We start from the raw sequence: 14,126 nt of genomic DNA, 5'->3' as shown, positions 1-14,126 counted from the left end.
CTAGTACTGCCAGGCAGACGTCCTGCCTAGGAATGCCCACTGCTCCCACCCATCCCACGCAGGCACAGGGAGAACATGCAGACTCTAGGCAGGTGGTGCCATGATTGGGATTCAAACCTACGACCCTAGTACTGCCAGGCAGACGTCCTGCCTACTGCTCCCACCCATCCCACGCAGGCACAGGGAGAACATGCAAACTCCAGGCAGGTGGTGCCGTGATTGGGATTCAAACCTACGACCCTAGTACTGCCAGGCGGACATCCTGCCTAGGAATGCCCACTGCTCCCACCCATCAAGGTGTTTTGATAATTGCATAAGTTCTCCCAGGAGCCAGCCCACTGCTTGCAACAGGGCTGAGGGCTCTTTACAGGAGTACTAAACTGGGTGTTGGGATGTCTTCATTAAGCTATGCAGAGCACCCTGCCAGTTCCTTCCACCAGCCATGATCTGCCTGTTATGCATAGAAAATCACAGACAGCTGGTGATGATGTTACTGGGTCTACAATAAGGTATTTAATGAAAATGGAAAGGTTTCATTTAACCACTTGCCTTCCAGAGGATTTACCCCCCTTCCTGACCAGGCCATTTTTTGCATTACGGCACTGCGTTACTTTAACTGACAATTGCGCGGTCGCTGCACCTACAAGAAATTTACATCCTTTTTTCCCCACGAATTGAGCTTTCTCTCGGTGGTATTTGATCACCTGTGCAGTTTTTATTTTTTGCACTATAAGCAAAAAAAGACCGACAATTTTGAGAAACAAAAAACAAAACAATATTTTGGACTTTTTGCTATTAAACGTGTCCAGTAAAAAAAAATTGTAAAAATCAAATTTCGTCATAAATTTAGGGCAAAATGTATTCTGCTCCATGTCTTTGGTAACAAAAATCCCAATACGTGTAAATTAATTGGTTTACGTGAAATTTATAACATTTACAAATGGCGGTATAGATAATGAGATTTTTTTTCTATTCTACTAGTAATGGCGGCGATGCAAAAATCACACATATATATATATATAAATATATATACACATATATACACATATATATACACACACGCGATTCTGCACAGAGGTGCCACCCTGTAGCAGTATATCTGCTATACGGCAGTCCTTAAGCGGTTAAAATGGGGCAGCACAGTGGCTAAATGATTAGCACTTCCATCTGGCAGTACTAGGGTCGTTGGTTCGAATCCCAACCACGGCACCACCTGCCTGGAGTTTGCATGTTCTCCCTGTGCCTGCGTGGGTTTCCTCCTGGTACTCCAGTTTCCTCCCACACTCCAAAGACATGCTGGTAGGTGAATTGGCTCCTGTCTAAATTGTCCCTAGTATGTGTATGTATGAATGTGAGTTAGGGACCTTAGATTGTACGCCCCTTGAGGGTTAGGGACTGATGTGAATGTACAATATACATGTAAAGTGCTGCGTAAATTGCTGGCGCTATATAAGTACCTGAAATGAATGATCAGCATGTTGATGAACCAGGAAAGGTAAAATATAAGCAGTTTAAACTTCATGCACACTGGACGTTATAAAACCGGCAGTAGTGTTAGCTGTAGAATGCTGCAACAAAAATGTGAGTTTTTTTGTGTTTTTTAGCATCTTTGCATTAGGTTTTGTCTGCGTTTTTTAACGTTTGCGTTTTTTAGCAAAGTTATACTCCCACAAAATCTTCAGGCTCAAAAATGCTCATAGTCACCGGATAGCTGCGTTTTGTTAGTGTTTTGGAGTGTTTTTCCACTTATCAGCATTTTTCAGCATTAGAGCATTTTTAATTCCTCATACACACTGGACATTTTTACAGCGGCTGTTTTTGGCTTTTGACATTTTTTTTTGTACAGCCAGCATGTTATCCTATGTGTCCATGCACACATAGACTGGAATCAGTGGTTTTTGGCAGGGATGTTTTTTGGCTGATAAAAAACCCAGAACTAGTGGGCTTCTAGAAGAGTTTTTAGCTGTAAAAATGCTCTAACGCTGAACAATGTGGCAAAACGTGGTAGATTGTGGCAAACCACTTGCATTTTTGGACTTTTTTGGAGCAACATTTTTTTTTCCAGTAAAAAAACGCTAAAAGACGTGGCTAAAAGCTAATGCAAAAAGCTAAAAAATGCCCCGTGGAGCCTTACAGCTAAAAAATTCTTGAAACCCACTAGTTCTGGGGGTTTTTCCAAACAAAAAAATGCTGATTAAAGCCTATGTGTGTATGGACACATAGGATAACATGCTGGGGGGTCTACTGGTTATAGAAAAAAAATGTCAAAAGCCAAAAACAGCTGCTGTAAATACATCCAGTGTGCATGAGGACTAAGCTTTCAGATCCCCCCCACCCAACACACTTAACTTTCCTTTGCTGCCCCCAGCATTTCATTAACCCCCCCCCCCCCAAGTCGCAAGATTTCAAAGTTGGTGGACATGCCGATTTCAGGTGCGATTTGCAAGACATCTGACACAGATGTCTATGCAAATCGCACGAAAAGTAGTGCATGAACTACTTTAGAAATCGGTGCGGCTCCAACCAAGTCGGAATCTCACTGATATGACCTCTGTAATTGCGGACAATAGGGTGCGACTTGGCATACGATATGCAAATCACATGCCAAGTTGCACCCAGTGCGACCGGGGTGTTGGAGTCAGAAACCAAAAGGGAACCAGGGAACCTATGAAATTATTTTCAGGTCTCGGGGAATCCCTGCTAAAATCAGCTCATTGGGGGGCAGTGGGAAAATGGTGGTGGTCACTCTTACACAAGGCTACAAAGATCATTGATGTCATGCAGCTGGCTGTACCAGGTACCACTGGCCCTAGTCTCCTCCTCCCATGCTCGTCTCCAGGACTTCTGCAGAGCTTCCCCCATCCTCTAGAACTCTCTATCCCAATTTATCAGAATATCGCCTACTCTGCTCACTTTTAGGTGATCTCTGAAAACCTCTCTCTTCAGGGAAGCCTATCCCGCCCTCAGCTAATAATGGAATCTTCTATTCCTCCTACCACAGTTACTACTTTTGTACCACCAGCCCCTCCCTCTTAGATTGTAAGCTCCTACGATCAGAGCCGTCCTATCCCTCTTGTATTGAACTGTATTGTCTCCCGTTATATTGTACAGCGCTGAGCAAACTGTTGGAGCGATATAAATCCTGTATTATAATAACTAATAAAGTACCATCAAAAGGGAGGTTAATTGGCCACAGCTCAAGGTACCCCTAGCAATTTTTTGAGGAACCCTACAGTTCCATAGAACCCTGATGGATGGCAAAGAGGAACATGTGACATATCTGGGCTAATCGGTTGTCACTGCTGAGACCCTCCCATAGCGCTGGTCTTTGCAGAGCACAGTGATGATATTGCTACTTTTACAAGGTAATATCTGGGTTTGTAAAACATTTCTCCTAGATTGTAAGCTCCAAGGAGCAGGGCCCTTGAACCCCTCGTGTATTGTATCTGTACTGTCTCCCATTATAATGTACAGCACTGAGCAAACTGTTGGCGCTATATAAATCCTGTATAATAATAATTTGGTGCACACAAGTTAGATTCATATCCTTAGTTACTACTGAGATATATATTCAAATGAAGGTTTTTGCACCAAAGACGTGCATGCACCAAATTTGCAATCGCACTGAGACTGAATCACATTGCAGTTTTGTACTGTGCAATCCAGTGCGATCCGGTGCAGGTAAACGCACTGCATTTGCAACTTGCGTTTGGGGTGTCGCTGAGATTGCACCGATCGCTGCAGATCGCAGTGCAGTGAAACTTAAATGTGCTGTGGGAAACGCATTTCCGGCTCAAAAAATGTTATGAAAAGAAGCGATTGGTCAGAAAACAGGCCGACTGCAATCTAAACTGTTTCTGCTCAAGGTACAGGCAATCAGATGCAATGATCAATCGATCTAGAGATGTACGAGTTACAACCACTATAATAAAGAGTGATCATTCAATAATCACACTCAATCATTCTCATAATGTAATAAGATCAAATTAAATATAAATTAATTATTGATTCGTATTTAAAAAAAAAATCACCCAGCATACCCCCACATTCACATTTGTGCATGTGTTTCAATGCGCAAAATTGTGCCACTTATGCCCAATAGGCTGAATGCCCCTTTTTTTCTTTTTTTAAATGCCACATAAAACACATTCAAAAGAAAGCAAACCCTCAATGCATTGAATAAAAAAAAAAAAAAAAAAAAAAAAGCATTGCCTTGTGCTGCGCTGCAAAAATAAAATTTGGTGCGTTTTTTGTTTCATGTTGATGGCCTATAATAAATAAATGGGGCGTCAAGGTGGCGCATGAAAAATGCGTGTGCGTGGGAACTAAAGCCTACCATACGCGGCTTGAATTTTGGAGGATTCATATAGATAGATGCAGGATGTGTCTATTATATATATATCTATTATTTATTTATTTCTAAATCCATGCAAAACAGAGTGGTTAGACGAGTCTTCCCTACCAGCTATTGTATCCCAGCAGCCAGCACCCCTGGTATCAGATTACCCGAATAGTGACTGCATCCAATTGGATGCAGTCACAGTTTGGTAGAAAAATCTACTTTTTTCAAGGTGGGTGTTGCCAATAGGGCCACCCACGGTTCCAATTTTGGCTGATTCAGCTGGAATTCGAGCTTTGTATAGCAGGCATAAAGTGGTTGTAAACCCTTACATGTACCCAGTGAGGGGACCATCCAGTGAAGTGACTGTGCGAAACACAGAGCATAGACAAATCCTCCTACATAAGTTGTACCCGTTTATCTTCAGTCTTCTCTATATCTGTTCAAAGTCCAGAATTTATAAAGCGGGGCGGAGAGCTGAAGTTACACACTGCAGAGCTTAGCGAGAGGAGCTCTGAGAGCTGATTGGAGGAAAGGTACACACCAGGGGCGGACTGACCATTCGAGCACTCGGGCACTGCCCGAGGGCCGGGGTCAGTAGGGGGCCCCATGAAATTCCCCTGGTACCTTTTGTATAGGCTTTGAGTGTGGGCAAGGACACAGGGGCCCCACGATCCCCTATTGCCCGGGGGCCCCATAAGTTGTCAGTCCACCACTGGTACACACCACCCTTTACACAACATACAGGAACAGAGCTGAGGCTGTCAATCAGCTGGAGATCCCTCCCCTGTCACCTTTTTTCTCTTGGTGTCAGGAAAACTTGTCAGAATTAACTCATGCAGATAGACGAACGAGGCAGGATACAGAAATGACACTTAGTGCTCTGGATTGAGACAGGTACACACTATAGAGCAGTGGTTCTCAACCTTTCTAATGCCGCGACCCTTTAATACAGTTCCACATGTTGTGGTGACCCCCAACCATAAAATTATTTTCGTTGCTACTTCATAACTGTAATTTTGCAGTGGGAGGAATAGTGCCACATCATTGGTGTCAGTGGGGGGAGGAATAGTGCCCCATCGTTGGTGTCAGTGGGGGGAGGAATAGTGCCCCATCGTTGGTGTCAGTGGGGGGAGGAATAGTGCCCCATCGTTGGTGTCAGTGGGGGGAGGAATAGTGCCCCATCGTTGGTGTCAGTGGGGGGAGGAATAGTGCCCCATCGTTGGTGTCAGTGGGGGGAGGAATAGTGCCCCATCGTTGGTGTCAGTGGGGGGAGGAATAGTGCCCCATCGTTGGTGTCAGTGGGGGGAGGAATAGTGCCCCATCGTTGGTGTCAGTGGGGGGAGGAATAGTGCCCCATCGTTGGTGTCAGTGGGGGGAGGAATAGTGCCCCATCGTTGGTGTCAGTGGGGGGAGGAATAGTGCCCCATCGTTGGTGTCAGTGGGGGGAGGAATAGTGCCCCATCGTTGGTGTCAGTGGGGGGAGGAATAGTGCCCCATCGTTGGTGTCAGTGGGGGGAGGAATAGTGCCCCATCGTTGGTGTCAGTGGGGGGAGGAATAGTGCCCCATCGTTGGTGTCAGTGGGGGGAGGAATAGTGCCCCATCGTTGGTGTCAGTGGGGGGAGGAATAGTGCCCCATCGTTGGTGTCAGTGGGGGGAGGAATAGTGCCCCATCGTTGGTGTCAGTGGGGGGAGGAATAGTGCCCCATCGTTGGTGTCAGTGGGGGGAGGAATAGTGCCCCATCGTTGGTGTCAGTGGGGGGAGGAATAGTGCCCCATCGTTGGTGTCAGTGGGGGGAGGAATAGTGCCCCATCGTTGGTATTAGTGACACCAATGATGGGGCACTATCCCTCCCACTGACACCAATGATACTTACCTTGCTGACTCCTGCTCCAGGCTGGGCTCGCTCTCCCTCTCCCATCTACAGCCTGCATACCTGGCTGCAGCAGCAAAATTTGCACTTACCTGTCAGCTGTCTTCCTTCTCTGGCCTCTCTCTTCACTCGCTCCTGCAGCTCTCTCGATCTTCGTTGATCTCCGTGCGCTGCCGCTCGGCTCCTCCTCTCCAAGCTCCACCTCCTCGCCGGTGATTGGCCGCCTGTGTGTCTCTCCTGAGCTACAGTTCCGGTGGCCAATCAGCGGCGAGGAGGCGGAGCTGTTGAGTGATCCCGGAGGTGTGGCCAGGTGACAGGGGCAGCATATCATCCCGCCCACAGATCGCCTGAGACAGAGGAGTGGTGTCTCGGTTCCTAAGACCATCGGAAATATGTGTTTTCCGATGGTCTTAGGCGACCCCTGTGAAATGGTCGTTCGACCCCCAAAGGGGTCGCGACCCCCAGGTTGAGAACCGCTGCTATAGAGGGATATGCTTTGTTCATATTTCATGTCCAAAGAATACAACCACTTTAAGAACCTGGGACAAAGACCACTGAAAAGATTGCAAATATACACAACACTTAGGCTCCATGCACACCTTAGGTAAATGCGCAGCGCAGAAAATCGTGTGTTTACGAAACGCGTGCAAAGATCGTGTTTCACTTTTGCGGTGTCATTCGTCGTGTTTTGGCACTCTAAGCGAAGCAAGCAGATGTGCATTTTGCCACATGGCAAAACCGCACAACAAACTCAGCAAAATGCTTTGCAGCTAAAAATGTGGAAGGCTCAACACCGCAAAAGGCTACATGAGCTACTCGCGTTTAGGGCAGCCCATTGAAATAAATGACAGAAGTAGATTTTACCGTTAGACTACGTTCACACCTCGGGGGGGGAAATCTTGCATGGTCCTGATCTTCAGAGAAACTCGCTGCAGACGTGCGGGGATGCCATTGATTAATTCTTAATGGCACCCCCACGTACCGTCATCCCCGACACGATTTTGCAAACTCTCAGCCCTGGTTCACACTGATGTGGTGCGTTTTCAGTGCGAATTCCGCACCGCCTCAGAATCGCTCCCCGTTCATGCAAACCGCTGCGGGTGTGTATGTTAAGTTAACAACACCCCGAAAGTGGTCCACAAAACGCGGTGCGATGTGCAGAATCGGATCGCATGGGTGTGAATACCTATGCGATCCGATTTTAGTGCGGACCCAAAAAAGGGTCCTGCGCCTTTTTGGTGCGGGTGTGGTCCAATTAGAGCCATAATAAATGTATGGCTCCAATCGCACTGCACACAAATGGCATGTGATTTGCACACTTGCGACATACCGCACCGCATATATGTGAACCCAGGCTAAATTGCATATAACACATATCTAACAGTGTATGTGGTTTTCATCTGGTATTCGTTCCAAAATCGAATGTTAAAAGCAAACCAAGTTTAGAACGACATTCTCGTGGAATGTCCTGAGAATGTTTGTTCCAAAATCTAGCAGTGTATGGCCAGCTTTAGACTTGGATCAGATCCACAAGACTGCGTTCTGCATGTAGGGTAGCCAATTCATTGCAACGGGAGAAGTGCGGCTAAAGAAATCCCCAACACTTTTTAAACATTGTGCAGCAGCAAACCACATGGTCTATGTGTGGTGGCACCCCCCTGTGTATCTGCTAAAGCGAAGCATGCGATTTTGAATGCGTTTCCGACACACATGGCTCTAAACCACGCTTTAGTTTTGCTTTCTATGCTGCCCTCTATACAGTGTTTACAAATGGTCATCTGGCATGAGCGGCTTTGTTTACAATTCCTCCAGGTACGTCGACGATGTTGCTCAGGCATTGCAAAAAGCAAAAGTGATGCGCAAACCGCGGTATCTCGTAGCAACCGAACACGGCTTAGAACAAAGGAAGTTGGGTGCCGATTAGTTGTTAGGGGTTGCAAAAATATTTTTTAAAAAAAAGCATGCCACAACTACTGACCTGCGGTTTGTGATCTTCTCTCCGGTTAACACAGCGGCACCAGGGGGCTTATTCTTCTTGCAGATGCCTCCGACCTCAAGGACCCAAGCACCCAGGCACAGAGGTGATCCAGGAACAGCACACAGAATGCAGGAGGGTTCCTAGCATGTCCCTGCAAGGACAACACTAGGGTTGTAGAGTAGCGTAGCGCAAGGGTTGGGAGGTCAGCTGGGCTGAACTTTGAGACCAGATGACAAAAAAAAAAAAAGTTCTAAAGATCACAACTCACAGCAACCCTTCCTGGCTCCCATCCACACTGCTGCACTCACACAATGCAGTGCCACCCCCCTCTAGGCTCCAACAGCCCAACAATGCACAGTCCAGGATCAGGACTCCGGGGCCACCAGCTGCACACAGCCCTGATACCTAGGCACTGGCACAGCAACTCCTTGCAGCTTCTATTGTGCAATATGCCTGCCTGCATGGAACTGCCAAAGTCTTCAGATCACTGCAAGCCAGTGATCACAGGGGAGGATCATGCAATATTTAGTCTGAATGATCACATGTTGTGTACAGCACATCAGAGATCGGCAGGAGTTCCTGGGAGACAGAAAAGCTACATTGTTACTGCACAGGGCTCTCTCCCTTCCCTGCCCCCCACCCCTTCAAGCTTTTTTAGCTTGGTTTGGAGACAGCTAGTTAAAGTGGGGGGAGGGAAGGACTGGGAGTTCCTCTACGGCGACTGGGAAGGTACAAGAGAAATCAAAATATAACCACGTTCCATGCAAGCCGGCAGATTCTCGCTGTAACATTTGCGGAAATGAGTTAGGTTTCTGTTAATACGTTGGTGTTGACGGTGTCTGATTTTTGCAGATGACACAAAGGTGTGCAATAGGGTTGTTAGTCCTGGAGGCGTTTGTAACATGAAATATGATATGGCATTGCTCGAAGATTGGTCGAAGCAGAGGAAACTGCAGTTCAATGTTATGAAATACAAAACAATGCACCAACAGAAAAGGAATTTTGGAGTGCATCACTAGAGGGGTCACCAGTAGAAGGAAGGAAGTCCTGATTCATCTATATAGATTGTTATATCACTAGAGGGGTCACCAATAGAAGGAAGGAAGTCCTGATTCCTCTATATCAGTGGTTCTTAACCTTTTTGGAGGTACTGAACCCCACCAGTTTCATATGCGCATTCACCGAACCCTTCTTAATTGGAAAAATAAAATATGATTTTTAAAATTCAAAACATAGGTATATATTTATACATAGGTGCACAAAATGAACAAAACCATTAAGAACAAAGAACAAAACCATTAAAACATGATTTTCACACAAAAAAAAAATAATGAATATTTATCGCAAATCAGTGTGACTTCTGCTGTTGTCTTTCAGAGGCCAGTTCAGAAATGCGCGGCATTACCTTGGCAAGTGCCACTCTCATGTCATTTTCGCAACAAAGTCTGTTCCTTTTCTTCATCTTTATGTCCAGCATCCTCGAAAGGGATTGCTCGCAAAGATATGTTGTAACAAACGGTATGAAAATTCATCCCCCATAGTAATTCATCCCCCATATAGTAATTCATCCCCCATAGTAATTCATCCCCCCATATAGTAATTCATCCCCCATATAGTAATTCCTCCCCCATATAGTAATTCATCCCCCATATAGTAATTCATTCCCCATATAGTAATTCATCCCCCATATAGTAATACATCCCCCATATAATAATTCATCCCCCATATAGTAATTCATCCCCCCTATAGTAATTCATCCCCCCTATAGTAATTCATTCCCCATATTAATTCATCCCCCATATTAAGTCCCCAAGTCCCCCCTGTGTCAATTCACTTACCTTTGCTCTGCGCGTTCCTCTCGCTGTATTCCCGCGCCGTTCCGGTCTTCAGGGCGGACTGTGAGAGGAGCCTAGCTCCTCTCACGTTCGTCACGCTGCCCCGCCTACACACATCCTGACAGCCAATCACTGGCTATCAGGATGTGAGTGGCAGCGAGACTGGCCAATCATTGCATTTGAGTCCCTGCCGCCCGAGAGGAGGGAGGGGAGCGGGCGCCCGGCACACAAGAGCCGCGGCTTGCCGACCACTGGGCATGTCATCACAAATCATATGAGTCGGGTGTGGGTCACCTCCGCCGAACCCCCGAGACTGACTCACCGAACCCCTGGGGTTCGATCGAACCCAGGTTAAGAACCACTGCTCTATATAGATCTTTATATCACTAGAGGGATCACCAACAGGAGTAAGGAGGTCCTGATTCCTCTATATAGATCTTTATATCACTAGAGGGATCACCAACAGGAGGGAGGAGGTCCTGATTCCTCCATATAGATCTTTAGTTATCACTAGAGGGGTCACCAACAGGAGGGAGGAGGTCCTGATTCCTCCATATAGATCTTTAGTTATCACTAGAGGGGTCACCAACAGGAGTAAGGAGGTCCTGATTCCTCTATATAGATCTTTAGTTATCACTAGAGGGGTCACCAGCAGGAGGAAGGAAGTCCTGATTCTTCTATATAGATCTTTAGTTATCACTAGATGGGTCACCAGCAGGAGGAAGGAGGTCCTGATTCCTCTATATAGATCTTTAGTTATCACTAGAGGGGTCACCAACAGGAGGGAGGAGGTCTTGATTCCTCTAAATAGATCTTTATATCACTAGAGGGATCACCAACAGGAGGGAGGAGGTCCTGATTCCTCCATATAGATCTTTAGTTATCACTAGAGGGGTCACCAACAGGAGGGAGGAGGTCCTGATTCCTCCATATAGATCTTATTTATCACTAGAGGAGTCACCAGCAGGAGGAAGGAAGTCCTGATTCTTCTATATAGATCTTTAGTTATCACTAGAGGGGTCACCAGCAGGAGGAAGGAGGTCCTGATTCCTCTATATAGATCTTTAGTTATCACTAGAGGGGTCACCAACAGGAGGGAGGAGGTCCTGATTCCTCTATATAGATCTTTAGTTATCACTAGAGGGGTCACCAACAGGAGTGAGGAGGTCCTGATTCCTCTATATAGATCTTTAGTTATCACTAGAGGGGTCACCAACAGGAGGGAGGAGGTCCTGATTCTTCTATATAGATCTTTATATCACTAGAGGGATCACCAACAGGAGGGAGGAGGTCCTGATTCCTCTATATAGATCTTTAGTTATCACTAGAGGGATCACCAACAGGAGTAAGGAGGTCCTGATTCCTCTATATAGATCTTTAGTTATCACTAGACGGGTCACCAACAGGAGGAAAGAGGTCCTGATTCCTCTATATAGATCTTTATATCACTAGAGGGATCACCAACAGGAGGAAGGAGGTCCTGATTCCTCTATATAGATCTTTAGTTATCACTAGAGGGGTCACCAGCAGGAGGGAGGAGGTCCTGATTCCTCTATATAGATCTTTAGTTATCACTAGAGGGGTCACCAGCAGGAGGAAGGAGGTCCTGATTCCTCTATATAGATCTTTAGTTATGACTAGTGAGATCACCAGCAGGAGGAAGGAAGTCCCGATTCCTCTATATAGATCTTTCGTTATCTAGCACTACCCTTGTAAGGGCCACTGTGTAATGGGTATCCCTAAGCTTCCATTTGCACAGCCAGGCAATAGGTATTTTTCACACAGACTTGCATCCAAAGACACTGACCAGTCCATGGGCTTGGTTTTGTTTTTTTATTAGGGGAATTCAACTTGGATAGGGGAATATGGATTATGGGACTGATGCTTGAATCAATGAAAGGGGGGGCACTTCCTTCCTATGTACAAAGGTAGATCCTGGACTGTTCTTTTCCTGAAAGCCGTCAGTCATTGTGGATCAGTAGCCCTTTATGGGAGAGGAACTAGCAGCCCCTCAAAAATCAACTTATCTTCTCGTAGCTACATGCAGAGATGTCTTCTCTCTCCCCCTCTAGAGCTGCTCCCAGCTCCACAGCTTGCAAACACTACCAACCCTGCTGGCTTCTCGGAAGATCTCCCGGGACAAGGATAAAAGATTGAGCCCACCTACATGTGGCAGTCTTTCCCTTGTAGATCCCACAGAATTCTGCTGTACTCGCACTGTCCTCATTGCTCCCTGCTGCTCTAGGTTTCGATCCCAGTCACTTCTTACTGCTGAATGTATTCTCCCGAGCCAGCCTAAGCCCAGACTGGAGGTCGCCCCTCTCCCTTAGACCTAGGAGACCCCTTCTAGGCACCAACGGTCTCCTCAGCAATCCATCTTCCACCCAACTCCTCTGTCAACACTTCCTGCTTACTGACTTCTAGAAGGTTCTATATTCCTTCAGAGTCAGGAATGGGCGATAGAGCCACAACCTGTTGAGTCATCCAGCTGACCTGCAATAACCTGACCTCAATCACAGACTCACACAACTACCATGAATCATATACAGTTATTTTACCTATGATATACTACACTTTTCTGGTAGCACACTAGACGGTGCTACAGTTATGACTAGAGGAATCACCAGTACAAGGTAGGAGGTGGGAAAACAGTGGGAAAAATCCTCCTTACACCTGTGGTTATTGGGAAGATTTACCCCCTAACAGATAGCTATAAAAATCAATATTCTGAAAATCCTGAATTACGTCACGCTAAATCACGTGACTTCTTCAGGATATCCTGAAGAAGTCACGTGATTTAGCGTGACGTAACGCGTAGGAACACGGGGAGGAACTTCCGGTACGCGGTGATCTTTAGTTATCCCTAGAGAGATTACAAGCAGGAAGAAGAAGGTCCTGTTTTCTCAATATAGATCTTTAGTTAGACTTTATTTAGAATCCCATGTCCAGTTCTGGAGACCTCACTTACAGTGCCCTGAAAAAGAATTTATACCCCTTGAAATTTTCCACATTGTCATGTTACAACCAAAAAGTGGAAGGAAAATGATAAATGGTTTTTAAAATGTTTTACAAATAAATATCTGAAAAGTGTGACGGCATTTGTATTCAGCTCCCCGGAGTCAATACTTTGTAGAACCACCTTTTGCTGCAGCAACAATTTCAAAGTCGGATTCAGTGTGAACCAAGGCTTAAGCAAATACGCACTTGTAAGCAAGTGCTTACAATGTGGGGCAAAATTAAAGTGATTTTGAGCCAACTTGTGTTACTTATTATTATTATTATACAGTGTTTATAAAGCGCCAACAGTTCGCTCAGCGCTGTACATTACAAAGGGAGACAGAACATGCGACAGTACGAAAACAATACAATGCGATACACGAGGGGTTCGAGGGCCCTGCTCTCTCGAGCTTACAATCTAGGAGGGGGGGATGGTGGTACAGGAGGAGATAGCTGTGGGGGATGGAGTGGTAGGAAGAGTGGAGGTCGGCAATTAGCAGGGGGTGGGGTAGGCTTCCCTGAGAGGTGGGTTTTCAGGGTGCACCTAAATGAGAGGAGAGTAGGTGATAGTCTGATGGATTGTGGTAGGGAGTTCCAGAGGATAGGTGATGTCCTGGAGAAATCCTAGAGGCGGGCATGGGAGGATGAGACCAGGGAACTAGAGAGAAGGAGGTCTTGTGAGGAGCGGAGTGTGCGTGCTGGGTGGTACTTGGATATTAGGTTGGTGATGTAGTTCGGGGCAGTATGGTGGACAGCTTTGTACGTCAGTGTTAGGATTTTGAATTTGATCCGTTGCGCAATCGGAAGCCAGTGGAGGGATTGGCAGAGGGGGGTGGCGGAAACGGAGCGGTTGGAAAGGTGAATGAGTCTGGCTGCCGTATTCAAGATCGACTGAAGCGGGGATAGCCTGTGGTGAGGTAGGCCAGTGAGGAGGGAGTTGCAGTAATCGAGTCGTGATATGATGAGGGAGTGGATGAGCTGTTTAGTGGTTTCCGGGGTTAGGAACGTGCGGATTTTGGCGATGTTGCGGAGGTGAAGTCTGCATGAGTTACTTAAAGTTCTGTGTATTTTGCATAGGGTTAGCAGGCTGCCCAGAGGTCAG

General features: G+C 46.3%; 1 protein-coding gene across 1 annotated transcript in view; it reads right to left on the bottom strand.

The window, feature by feature from the left end:
* The window catches only part of DEPTOR (DEP domain containing MTOR interacting protein), a 129,151-nt gene extending 120,296 nt beyond the window's left edge, over positions 1-8,855 (bottom strand). The window contains exon 1 of the mRNA XM_089677539.1: positions 8,193-8,855. The gene's annotated coding sequence lies outside the window, so the exon portion shown is untranslated. The remainder of the gene's footprint in view (positions 1-8,192) is intronic.
* Between the last annotated feature and the right edge of the window lie 5,271 nt (positions 8,856-14,126).

This window comes from Staurois parvus, unplaced genomic scaffold (assembly GCF_062004578.1).
Source record: "Staurois parvus isolate SC_StPar_1 unplaced genomic scaffold, SC_StPar_1.0 ptg000187l, whole genome shotgun sequence".
NCBI classification, from domain to species: domain Eukaryota; kingdom Metazoa; phylum Chordata; class Amphibia; order Anura; family Ranidae; genus Staurois; species Staurois parvus.
This window is presented reverse-complemented; position numbering and strand designations above follow the sequence as displayed.